This window comes from Chelon labrosus (assembly GCF_963514085.1).
Source record: "Chelon labrosus genome assembly, chromosome: 15".
Taxonomy (NCBI): domain Eukaryota; kingdom Metazoa; phylum Chordata; class Actinopteri; order Mugiliformes; family Mugilidae; genus Chelon; species Chelon labrosus.
The window spans coordinates 28,566,946-28,580,853 of NC_140348.1; the positions used below are offsets into that span (position 1 = coordinate 28,566,946).

The following is a 13,908-nucleotide window of genomic DNA, read 5'->3' on the forward strand; positions in this document are numbered from 1 at the left end:
AAAAACAAAAATATGATTAATATTTGATATGTATATTTCAGGCTGAAGTAGTTCTAAAAGACTGACGTGTTTAAAGTAGAAAAAAATATGAATATATACTATTTTTATAGCAGTTTTTGGGAAGGAGCCACGTTTTGGCGCAAGGACCTTTTAAGGAGTAAAATAGTTAAGCCCCCTTGAGGGCTAGTGAAACCAGTCCTGCTCTAAACCTCCATGAAGGAGTTTAGTTTAAATGGATGTTATTTAGATTAGAACCACTTCACTAGTGTACCTAATAAACTGGCCTTATAATCCTGACGCAGATTATAAAGTCTTGAGCCTTGTTTTCCTAGATGCTCTAAGAATTATTTATTTGTCTGATAGAGATGAATATAAACACTTTTAACCACAGGGTTATTTTATTTAAATTATTTTCTATTTTAACTCAAAGTAACAAACTTTAAATCTTCAAACAATGAACAGTGAGAAGAGTGGAGCAGTCCAGATAAACTCAGTTAAAAGCAATTTAACTGGTTCAACTTTAACATAAGTATTGACCCTATTCAGATTACAGCCATCAGTCAGTCTGATTGGTTGAATAGACAGGTGTCATGTAGCCCCGCCCCCCCAGCAGGTTCTTTAGTGTGTCTATGCTGCCACCTCCTGGCAGATACAGGTCACTGCCTCTGTAGTTTTCCACCAGCGTGGGGACTTGGAGTCAAAGCATTTAAAGACTATTCAGAGATAGTTGACAGGAACTAAACACCCAGAGGTCGATGCCACCATGACAGCAAACTGTTACTGATTCAAAGGATGAATGGTGAATAAAAATCTGATCCATTGTGTTTACCTGGCTCCACTTCAGTGTTTGATGTGTTTTACTGACTGATGTTCCTTTAAACAGCTGAAAGGATTTTCACACCTTTCACTTCCCCCACCATCTCCATCACAAAAGGACTAGCCGCACCACAAACCACCCCCGTACCCGACCCCCTGCCTGCGCTGAGGATCTGTGAATAGGATGTGCGTCAACTCTTTCAGAGACAGAGGATCAGGAATAGCCTGGATACCAGACTCTCTGACTTCGCAGAGAGTCTGGCCTAGATCCATTGGCAAACGTTTATTTCCTGGTGGGAGGGCACAGTTTGAGGTTTAAAATCATTGGAGTTCCTTTAACTAATCACTAACGTTTGGTAATGACGTATGTTATGCGCCGGAGCCTTCAGGCTCTGCTGCCTCGTACTTCCGCTTTCAAGAACGCAACAAGTAAACAAATCGCTACTCGCTACTACAAATCGCTACTTGTAAAAAACTTACAAGACAATCTTCTTGCTGCGGCTTAAGTGCTGTAATGCCAGGAAGCATATCCACAACGGAGCGAATGGCTTCGAGTATATCCGTCTCCGTCGCCATTGTTCGTGTAAACATTTCAAACTCGGCGCGCAACTGAAACGTAATCGCTCTCAGACCCGCCCTCTGTTCGCTGATTGGTTCGCCAACCAGTTGGCCGAAGTAAACGTAAGCGGATGAAGCTATTCCAGACGGAGTACTGTAGGGAATGTAAATGAGCGGAAGTACGTAGGCAGGCGGAGCCAGGCTAGATCAGGAAGGCCCCAGGACCCGGAGTGTCTCCGTCCTGCCTGAAAGTCTGTGCTGACCAGCTGGCTCCCATCTTCACTCAGATCTTCAACAACTCCCTGGAGCTGTGCGAGGTCCCCTCCTGTCTCAAACGCTCCACCATCATCCCGGTTCCCAAGAAGTCCCCTGTCACAGGATTAAACGACTACAGACCAGTCGCCCTGACATCTGTGGTCATGAAATCCTTTGAATGACTGGTGCTGGCCCACCTGAAGGACATCACGGATCCCCTGCTAGATTCCCTGCAGTTTGCCTACAGAGCAAACAGGTCAGTAGATGATGCAGTCAACATGGTTCAGGAAGAGACCCCCATCAACCCCTCCTCTCACAATCCTCAACAGGACAGTCCCCACAGTGTAGTCTTTCAGGTTCCTAGGGTCCACGGTTTCACGGGACCTGAAGTGGACCTCCCACATAGACTCTGTGACGAAGAAGGCCCAGCAGAGGCTGTACTTTCTGCGTCAGCTCAGGAAGTTCAACCTGCCTCAGGAGCTGCTGATCATCTTCTACACTGCAATAGTCCAGTCTGTCCAGACCACATCCATCACGGTCTGGTTTGGATCCGCCACCAGGCATGACAGGGACAGACTGCAGAGAACAGTCAGGGCTGCAGAGAGGATCATTGGTACTGACCTTCCCTCCATCCAGGACCTGTACCAGTCCAGGGTCAGGAAGCGGGCCAGTTAAATCTCCACAGACCCCTCACACCCTGGTCACAACCTGTTTAGGCTCCTCCCCTCAGGCCGGCGTTACAGAGCACTGTACGCCAAAACCAGCCGCCACAAGGACAGTTTCTTCCCCCGGGCTGTCGCTCTGATGAACTCTGAGCAGTCACAGAGTGTGAGACCATCCACATGAACAATAGACTATAACTCTGCACTGATTGTATATACTCACTGTACAAACCCTGGATCAATGTATATATCTGCTCGTGTCCTATTTTTATGTGTACAGATTGAGATTTATTTTATTTTATTTATTTTTCTTTCACTTATTTAAGTTGTTTCTGTACTAGAGAGCAAAGTTGCCAGAGTCAAATTCCTTGTATGTGAACATACTTGGCCATTAAAGCTGATTCTGATTCTGATCACTTATTTACCTTGACTCCTCCTCTTCCTCTTCCTCTTCCTCTCTGTGTTTCCTGATCAGATTTTTACTTTCACTTCCTCCAGGGTTGTGTCACGGATCATTTTCTCCATCTGAAGGTAATGAAGCAGTTTGTCGTGTTTTCTTCATCAGCTGTCAGCAGCTCAGTTCCAGCAGAAATCTGCCGCTCCATAGTTCACGTTAAACTCAGTCACAGCTGAAAGGTTAGAGTCTGGATGAAACTCATCCGCCATGTTGTGTCTCTGAGTGATCACGGTCCGTTTGTGTCACTCGGTGCATAAATATGATTGAAGGTGATTTTCTTTCCTTCATCTTTTCATCGAGGACACAGTCTGGCTTTTATTTTGAAACTGTCTCTAGAAGTTTGATCTGCTTTTGTAACGTAAAGCTGAAAGTAACTAAGTACTTTTACTCCACTACTTAATGTTCAAGAGAATCTGCTTGAAGTGAATATTTCCATGTTGTGCTGCTTTCTACTTTGACTGCTCCACATTTCACAGGGAGATATTTGACTGTAGAATGTAACGTGAAGCTGAAAGTAACTAAGTACTTTTAGCCTCCCAGCTAACAGTAGCTTCCAGTCAGTCTCAGTGTCAGTGAACGCATCATGTGTGTCCTCCATGGCTCCATCTAGTGGACTGATAGTAGAAGTACAGCAGCTGATGAATAAGAGCCAATCAGTGGAGGAGCAGCTGATCTTTTTACAGCAGAAATGATTTCAGTTGATGTTCACATGAATGATTAGTGTTTCCTCTGCAGGTGGAAGTAGAAAGTGTGAATTCAGCAGCATGGACCAGAGTGAAGACAGACTGGAGGGACCTGGACCTGGACCTGAACCCAGCTGTGTGTCCTTGAAGAGCAACCAGTCGAAGGGCATTGTTACTGATTTTAAAGGAGGACGTGGTTCTGGTCCAAAGAGGTAAAGTGTCAGTAAATGTCCTGTCTCTTGGTTCTACTTGTCTTCTTGCAGACTGATGAGTGGCTGATCAGTAGATGTCTGTCCTGTTGTAGAGAGACCAGCTCTGCACACTAGTGTTGTTGGTTCTTTGGTTCTTCAGGTCCATGTGACTCAGAGATGAATCACCATCAGCAGACAGTCAAAGCCAGTAGTTCCTTAGTGATGCTGCAGCAGCTGCTGGTTTCAGGAGACACAGTGTCGACTTCTTTAGTCACGTTCTTTCTTAGTTTCCTCCTGAAAACATGACTCTCCATCATTAATGGCTGTCACTGAGCTTTCTTTGTCCTTGTTCAGTGTTGGCAGCAACAAGTGAGCCATCAGAACTTTTAAAGACACTGTTTGGTAGATCTGGTGCATATTTAACTCCTGCAGCCTCTACACTCCTCTGACAGCATTCACTTCACTCCTGTATCATGTAGGAAGACCAACTTTGTTCATAAGTGACCAGGATGTTAATTCATACAGGACAGAAAGGTGTTAAACTGGCATCACATTAACACAGAGGAGTAAATGTCTGAGTCTAAACTGTCCATGACTCTCATCACTGTTCACAGGAATGAACCTGGACCTGAACCCAGCTGTGTGTCCTTGAAGAGCAACCGGTCGAAGGACTTTATTGATGAATATAAACAAAGTCAGAGGTAAGTTGTTGAGCCCTTCCACCTGATGAACCAGGTACCAGGTTCTGCAGAATGTTCTGTAACTAACCACCAGTCAGTCGGTCATACAACAGGGTGTGTTTTAATGTCTCTAAAAGATCAGACTTTAAACCTAGAGAGATAACTGTCCAGGTGTATTTTATCTGAAATAACACGCAGCCAGACTTGAATCTCACAGTCAGAATGTCAGAGTTTTTTCTTGTGTCTTATACCTGTGTTCTTAAATGAGCCTCTTTGGCTAGCAAGGTGTCAACAGTGTCAGGTTCACAAAGAGCAGACTGAAGGTTGTCACAGATGTGGGAAGGATCATTTCTATGTCCGGGTGAAAACCATGAACCTGTTTAAAGGCTGCTGATAAAGTCAGAGTAGCCAGGCTTTAGGCTCTGAGCTAATGAAGAAATACATTTCTCAACACAGGGATTCTTCATTGTTGTGTCTGAAAGTGACGCTGAGATTCAGTTGTATAATACAACAGTGGTTGGTTCTGGTGTTGTGTTTCAACCTTGTGGTGTAGCTTGGACACTAGTTAACCAAACCAATGGTGGCCTACTATCTGGGGACTAGCTTCTCATGTAAGAAGACAAGCTATAGCACCATCTAGTGGCTCTAGTAGGCGTAGTAGGCTGGACCATACACTAACTGAGATGCTCAGCAGTAACAGTCAGGGAATTATCTCCAAACGTTGACTCAACCTGGAACATTAACAGTAACAGCTAGCTCTGCAACTATTTTACAGGCTGGTAGCTGTGGCTCTAGATTTCACTCTATTTCTCACTCAGACTGAAATGCATGGCAGTAACAACCATGTTTTTACATGCTACAAGGGCTAAAGCTAATATTGTATAAACTGAGTGACCTTAAAGGACGGGAGCAAACAGAGATGCAGAGGAAGCGACCATTGTTTTAATGTTTTGAAGCTATAAACTAAATGAACTTGTCTGTTGAAGAGTAATCAGCGTTGTGTTTCTGGAAGCTGTTGAACCTTAGAAAAACATGAATATTTCTTTCTTGTGTACATACCAGTAGTTGGGAAAACAGCCCCTTAGAAGAGGTGATCAATAAGTGGATATTTGAAGCAGAGTAGTGTCTTCAATCTTCTAATGGATGAGAGCTAATTGTTGATGATTGGTCCACAGAGTCCACCAGCAGAGCTCAGAGGTTCTCAGTGGTCAGTCTGCCCAGCAGCATCAGACACAGCTGGACTCCATCTTTCTGGTCTGTACATGTACAACAACTACTTTCCATCATCTCCATGCTGCACTTTGTAGACCAGTGGATTGTCAGTGTGTCCAACATGGATCTGATGTTTGTCTCCATGATTTCAGTCTGCTTGTGTCATTCATATGGTATTCTGTTCCAGCTGCTGGAGGACAACATCATCACTTTTGTTAAGAACGAGCTGAAGAAGATCCAGAAGGTTCTGAGTCCAGATTACCCAGAATGCTCAGAGAGTCAGAGGGAGGATGAAGAGGTGTTGGAGGGTGAGGCTGAAGAGCAGAGGAGGAGCAGCAGAGATTTATTTGTGAAGATCACAATGAACTTCCTGAGGAGAATGAAGCAGGAGGAGCTGGCTGACTGTCTGCAGAACAGTAAGAGGATTTCTCTAAACATTGAAGCTGCTGGAGAAATGGGACATTTACTAATGTCTCCAGAGATGAACCAAGATATATTCACACACTCATTCTTTAGAGCACTGACATGTTGGAATATTTACTGGGGAGTTTATTCATTCATCTTGTTTCTTGTTTGTTCATTCAGGACTTGTTGCTCCAGTTTGTGGACGTAAAGTTAAATCTGCTCTGAAGGAGAAGTTCCAGTGTGTGTTTGAGGGGATTGCTAAAGCTGGAAAGTCAACTCTTCTGAATGAGATCTACACAGAGCTCTACAACACAGAGGGAGGGACTGCAGAGGTCAATGATGAACATGAGGTCAGACAGATTGAAACAGCATCCAGGAAACCACACAGACCAGAAACAAGCATCAGACAAGAAGACCTCTTTAAAGCCTCACCTGGAAGACATGGACCAATCAGAAGAGTGATGACAAAGGGAGTGGCTGGCATTGGGAAAACAGTCTTAACACAGAAGTTCACTCTGGACTGGGCTGAAGACAAAGCCAACCAGGACATCCTCTTCATATTTCCATTGACTTTCAGAGAGCTGAATGTGTTGAAAGAGAGAAAGTTCAGCTTGGTGGAACTTGTTCATCACTTCTTTACTGAAACCAAAGAAGCAGGAATCTGCAGCTTTGAAGAGTTCCAGGTTGTGTTCATCTTTGACGGTCTGGATGAGTGTCGACTTCCTCTGGACTTCCACAACACTGAGATCCTGACTGATGTTACAGAGTCCACCTCAGTGGATGTGCTGCTGACAAACCTCATCAGGGGGAAACTGCTTCCCTCTGCTCGCCTCTGGATAACCACACGACCTGCAGCAGCCAATCAGATCCCCCCTGAGTGTGTTGACATGATGACAGAGGTCAGAGGGTTCACTGACCCCCAGAAGGAGGAGTACTTCAGGAAGAGATTCAGAGATGAGGAGCAGGCCAGCAGGATCATCTCCCACATCAAGACATCACGAAGCCTCCACATCATGTGTCACATCCCAGTCTTCTGCTGGATCACTGCTACAGTTCTGGAGGATGTGTTGGAAACCAGAGAGGGAGGAGAGCTGCCCAAGACCCTGACTGAGATGTACATCCACTTCCTGGTGGTTCAGACCAAAGTCAAGAAGGTCAAGTATGATGGAGGAGCTGAGACAGATCCACACTGGAGTCCAGAGAGCAGGAAGATGATTGAGTCTCTGGGAAAACTGGCTTTTGATCAGCTGCTGAAAGGAAACCTGATCTTCTATGAATCAGACCTGACAGAGTGTGGCATCGATATCAGAGCAGCCTCAGTGTACTCAGGAGTGTTCACACAGATCTTTAAAGAGGAGAGAGGACTGTACCAGGACAAGGTGTTCTGCTTCGTCCATCTGAGTGTTCAGGAGTTTCTGGCTGCAGTCTACATGATCCACTGTTACACCAACAGGAAGACAGAGGTGCTGGAGGACTTCCTGGGAAGAAACTACAATTACTCACCTCTGGATGAATTTATGAACAGAGTCATGATTAAATCCCTGGAGAGTAAAAATGGTCACCTGGACCTGTTAGTTCGCTTCCTTCATGGCCTCTCTCTGGAGTCCAACCAGAGACTCTTAGGAGGTCTGCTGGGTCAGACAATGTCCTACCAGAGACTCTTAGGAGGTCTGCTGGGTCAGACAGAGAAACGTCCAGAAATCATCCAGAGAGCCATCAACAACCTGAAGAAGATGAACACTGATAAAATCTCTCCTGACAGAAGCATCAACATCTTTCACTGTCTGATGGAGATGAACGACCTCTCAGTTCATCAGGAGATCCAAGAGTTCCTGAAGTCAGAGAACAGATCAGAGAAGGAACTCTCTGAGATCCACTGCTCAGCTCTGGCCTACATGCTGCAGATGTCAGAGGAGGTTCTGGATGAGTTGGACCTGAAGAAGTACAGAACATCAGAGGAGGGACGATGGAGACTGATCCCAGCTGTGAGGAACTGCAGAAAGGCTGAGTGAGTCCTGATCATTAACAGAATCAATCAGTGGAGATTAGTAGTTTAGTTCTTCAGATGTTCTCATTCTTCTTCAGTGTTCCACTTGTTCACTGCAAGCATCACAGTCAGTTGTATTTAGTCCCAGATGTTCTCCAGCTGTTTAAAGCTGTTCAGTGAATGAACACAGTTCTTCTATTTATTTCTACTCATTCTTACATTTGACTCTTTTATTTCTATTTCTATATATTCATTGTGAATATTCACATGTTCACTGAGCTGAACTAAAAAGATCCAGAGTCCATTAAACAGTGAAGACAGTCCAGATATTTGTCTCATCCAGATGTCCTCATGATGGGATCAGATCCACTGACAGACTGTGGACAGTCTGGAAGCCTCAATGTAACTCAGTGTTGTCTCCATTCATCTGCACATTCAACTAAACAAAGGTCTGAGAGAGATGATGAGAATGATTGTTTCCTGTCAAACACAGTCAGAGAAGATGAGCTGAACCACTGATGTGGAGACAACATGTCCAACAGGATGTGTCCAACTGTCCACTCATCAAACACATCACCTTCATAGAAATGTCTTCATCCATTATAACAGATTTTATTTATTTGTCTCATGACAGACTTGTTAACTGTGGACTCTCAGAGAGTCACTGTGAAGTCGTGGCCTCAGCTCTGAAGTCCAACCACTCCCATCTGAAACATCTTGACCTGAGTCACAACAACCTGGAGGATTCAGGAGTGAAGCATCTGTCTGCTGGACTGGAGAGTCCAAACTGTAAACTGGAGACTCTGAGGTCAGTTTTCATTTATTTTCTTGTCAGGCTTCTGAAGAATGGAGATCCAGTTTAGATGAGTTCTCTTGTCAGGACTGTCAGGTAGAAAAGGAGCTCAAAGAGTTTAAATGAAGGAGCATCATGTTCCTGAACATCAATTCAATTAAATTCAATTCAATTTTATTTATATAGCGTCAATAACAATACAAATCGTCTCAAGACGCTTTACAAAAACCCGGCCTGAAACCCCCAGAGCAGCCTGAAGGCAACGGTGGCAGGAAAAACTCCCTTTTAACAGGAAGAAACCTCGAGCAGAACCAGAACCAGAACCAGCTCATATGGAGGGACCCATCTGCCTAAGGCCAGCCGGGTACAGACAGAAGAAAGAGAGAAGAGAACAGCAAAGAGAGAAGAGAAGAGAACAGCAAGATAAACATCCATCTGTCATAGATACACATATCTGACTAAAGCGTACATGTGGAATCTTATGATACAAACTGATGATGTTACATGACAGTTTGAAAATGTAAGAGGAATCATAGGCAGGTTGGAGAATTGTTCATTCAGGTAGGAGTAGATAACTGCAGGATTCCATGAAGACTGGGCAGGCTGATGAGACCACGACAACAGATGTAGTATAGAGCTCCACAGGAAACACACCACTCCAGGCCAGAGATACTCACAAGAAGAGGGGGGAAGAGGGGGGAAGGGGGGGGAAGGGGGGGGGGGGGGGGGGGAGGGACACACACAGCAGTAAACATTCTACATAGTAATAGCACAGAATTGTATGACTAGTAGTATATAGGAAATTAGAGGGCAAGAGCTCTGTTCCAGAGAAAAGAAAGTGGAGGATGCGAGAGAGGAGAGAGAAGAAAGAAGGAGGACATGTGTTTGGTGCATCGTCCCCCAGCAGCCTAGGCCTATAGCAGCATAACTAAGGGATGGTTTAGTCCAGCCCTAACTATAAGCCTGATCAAAAAGGAAAGTCTTAAGCCTGACCTTAAAAATAGAGAGAGTGTCTGCCTCCCGAACCCAAACTGGGAGCTGGTTCCACAGGAGAGGAGCCTGATAGCTGAAAGCTCTGCCTCCCATTCTACTTTTTGAAATTCTAGGAACCACAAGTAGGCCTGCACTTTCAGACCGAAGTGATCTGTTGGGATGATATGGTACAATGAGGTCTTTAAGAAACGATGGAGCTAGGCCTTTAAGGGCCTTGTATGTAAGGAGGAGGATTTTAAATTCTATTCTAGACTTTAAAGGGAGCCAGTGAAGAGAAGCTAAAACTGGAGTAATATGATCTCTCTTGCTAATTCCTGTCAATGCTCTTGCTGCGGCATTTTGAATCAACTGGAGGCTTTTTAAAGAGCTATTTGGACAGCCAGACAGTAATGAATTACAATAATCCAGTCTGGACGACACAAATGCATGAACTAGTTTTTCAGCATCACTCTGAGACAGGATGTTCCTGATGTTGACGATATTACGCAGGTGAAAGAAGGCAGTCCTGGTCACTTGCTTTATGTGACGTTTAAAGGACATATCCTCATCAAATATAACACCAAGGTTTTTCACAGTAGTACTGGAGGCCAAGGTAATGCCATCCAAAGACATGTGATTAGATAATGAATCTCTGAGATGCTTAGGACCGAATACAATAACTTCTGTTTTGTCTGAGTTTAAGAGTAGGAAATTACAGGTCATCCAAGCCTTTATGTCTTTAAGGCATGCTTGGAGTTTAACCAACTGATTAGTTTCATCTGGTTTCATAGATAAATATAGCTGGGTGTCATCTGCATAGCAATGAAAGTTTATGCCATGTTTTCTAATAATCTTGCCTAATGGCAACATGTATAACGTGAAGAGTATTGGTCCTAGCACAGAACCCTGAGGAACTCCATAACTTACTTTTGTATAAGTAGAGGAATCATTATTGACATGAACAAACTGGAATCTGTCAGATAGATAGGATTCAAACCAGTCTAATGCAGTTCCTTTAATCTTGACCTCACTTTCAAGTCTCTGTAGTAAAATATTATGATCAATAGTGTCAAATGCAGCACTAAGATCTAGCAGAACAAGTATAGAGACAAGTCCACTGTCTGAAGCCATGAGGAGATCATTGGTAACTTTAACCAAAGCTGTTACTGTACTATGATGAACTCTAAAACCTGAAACTCTTCAAACAGACCATTCCTGTTTAAATGGTAACACAACTGATGAGCAACAACTTTTTCTAGAATTTTGGAAATAAAAGGAAGGTTGGAGATTGGTCTATAGTTGGCTAAAACATCTGGATCTAGAGTGGCTTTCTTGAGTAAGGGCTTAATTACAGCAATCTTAAAAGACTGAGGCACATATCCTGTTAATAAAGATAAATTTATCTGGTTCAATATGGAGGTGTTAATTAATGGAAAAACTTCTTTGAGCAATTTAGTTGGGATTGGATCTAGAAGACAGGTTGATGGTTTAGATGCTGTAATTGTTGAAGAGAGCTCAAGAAGATCTACTGGGGAGAAGGATTCCAGATATTGATAAGGTCTTACAAAAGTTTCTAATGTCGCTGTACTTGCATCTTTAACAGCTGTTGGAAGGATGCCTTGAATATTTTCTCTAATGCCAACAATTTTATTAGTAAAGAAGCTGATGAAGTCATTACTACTGAGGGCTAAAGGAATAGATGGCTCAACAGAGCTGTGGCTCTTTGTCAGCCTGGCTACAGAGCTGAAAAGAAATCTGGGGTTGTTCTTGTTTTCTTCTATTAATGATGAATAATATGCTGTTCTAATACTACTGAGAGCTTTTTTATAAGTTGTTAAACTATCTTTCCAGGCTATGCGAGCTTCTTCAGAATTAGTGGAATGCCAAATTCTTTCTAGCTTTCGGACTGCCATCAGCAGGTATCTCCTCAGTCATCGGTGGTGGGTCTGATCACAAACCAGATCAAGTCCAGTGTTCACATGTACATTAACAGGGTTCTTGGTGTCACTAATCATTCTTTCTGTCCATACTGTCTGTGGAGACATCCCCTTGTAGTCTGACTCCAATGAGACAAGATGGAGGACAACATCCACAGTGTTGTTGTGTGGGTGAATGATTGTAAAGTTGATATTCAACTCATCTTGTTCTTCAGCAGATCCAGTCAGTATCTTTGTGTTTCCACAGTGTTTCCTGCTGAGCTGCAGTGGAGGGACAGGAACTCAAAGAGGAACTTTGATTAGTGTCAGTCAGACTGCTGAAGCTTCATATTAGTGTCAGCTGAACAGTGGAGTTGTGTTAGGAAGAGACCACTTCACAGTCATTGTGGACAGCAGGAATCTGAAGAACTCTGTAATGTCCATATGACATGTGACTGTTGTTGGAAGACACACTTGAACATGTCAACTTGTCCTTTAACATTTGAATGCCACAAACCTCCTGAGACGAGTTTGCATGTTCTCCCTGTGCCTGCGTGGGTTCTCTCCGGGTACTCCGGCTTCCTCCCACCATCCAAAGACATGCTCATTAGGTTAATTGGTGATTCTAAATTGGCTGTAGGTGTGCGTGTGAGTGTGAATGGTTGTTTGTCTCTGTGTGTTAGCCCTGCGATGGAATGGCGACCTGTCCAGGGTGTACCCCTGCCTCTCGCCCGATGACAGCTGGGATAGGCTCCAGCAGACCCCCGTGACCCTTAACAGGACTAAACGGGTATAGAAGATGAAACCTCCTAAGACACCAAATCCAGGAAGAAGAAGGTCCTGGAATCAAAGAACTAATCAACAGTTTGTAGTCCAACATGTGTGAGGAGGAGATATTGATCCTGTAATGAGGTCAGCGGCATCTTATTGATCTGTGTTGACATAAATAGTTGAATGTTGTGCTGACGTTTGGATGATGTCTGTAGAAGGCTGACATGATGAAGATCCACAATAACACAAGGACAAAGTCACTCTTCTCATTTTAGAGAACAGCTCATTGATCAGGACACATTTCAGACCTCAACACATCTGCTTGATCGTCAATCATTTCATCTTTTATTCTTTATTCAGTCTTAAGAGCTGCAGTTTGTCAGAGACCAGCTGTGATTCTCTGGGACCAGCTCTGAAGTCCAACCCCTCCCATCTGAAACATCTGGATCTGAGTAACAACAAAGGCGTGAAGGATTCAGGAGTGAAGCAGCTGTGTGGTTTTCTGGAGAGTCCAGACTGTAGACTGGAGACTCTGAGGTCAGTTCACTGTCTGTTACTGTTGTAGATCTGATATGTTTAATCACCAACTGAATCTAATTCATGTTCATTAATAACTTTATTGTTTCTCAACCTGAAGACAAACACAAACACATTTCAATAACTGTATAATGTTGATAGCTGGGGGGGCTGTGCTTGCCAAGTTTCGTGAAATTTGGCCTGTAGGGGGCCCTACAACGACTACATGTTTATATGTCACAAACCACCACAGTAAACTGCTTGACATTTGACAGTAATAATCTGTGGATGACTCCTTACAAGCCCATCAAGTTTAGTGCAATACCGTCTCTAGGGGGCGCTACTGGTGACTTATGGCTCTGTGTCCTGCTCGAGGACGCCTTGGCCACTGCATGGACCCCTTTATGATCTCTTGAGATCATCTAGTTGTATTTGGTTTTTTTATGTTTACTATTAGTCGGCGGGAGACTGTTAAGGTTTAGTTCAGGTTTTTTCTGCATTGTTGTCATGGCTATGTGGCAACAATGGTTTTCCCACCAGTTCTACTAAGAGGTCAATGGTGTTTAGTCTTAAACAGCTTAATTCTGACATCATTTTTTTGCAGTAGTCCCGTTTTAGGCGTAAAGATCCTTACAGGCTCCGTTCTCCCTGGATAGGGCAGATATACCACTCTGATTTCAACTCTGCTATTATGTTTAATAAACGTATTCAGTGTCAGTCTACAGACATCATTGCTGATAAGGATGGTAGATATATTATAGTTGCAGGTACACTAATGCAAACAAAAGAGGTGATAGTTAATGTTTATGCTCCAAACTTTGCTGTTAATTTCTCTAATCATTCAGCAGTATAGCCCATTTAAACACCCACATGTTGATTCTTGGAGGTGTTACTACTGGATCACTCTAGTCCCCGGTCTTTTTCTGATTTTATGACTTAAAATGTCTTGTTTGACTCTTGGAGATTTCACAGTCCCTTAGCAAAGACATTCTCTTTCTTTTCCACAGTACATCAGTCATATTTGAGAACAGACC

General features: G+C 43.6%; 1 pseudogene across 1 annotated transcript; it reads left to right on the plus strand.

Moving 5' to 3' along the window:
- Positions 1-5,761: 5,761 nt before the first annotated feature.
- Positions 5,762-12,949, plus strand: LOC311500679 (protein NLRC3-like; annotated as a pseudogene). Its single transcript, XR_014699991.1, has 4 exons — positions 5,762-5,930; positions 6,100-7,927; positions 8,541-8,714; positions 12,719-12,949. The product of XR_014699991.1 is annotated as a protein NLRC3-like (transcript).
- The last annotated feature ends 959 nt before the right edge of the window (positions 12,950-13,908 follow it).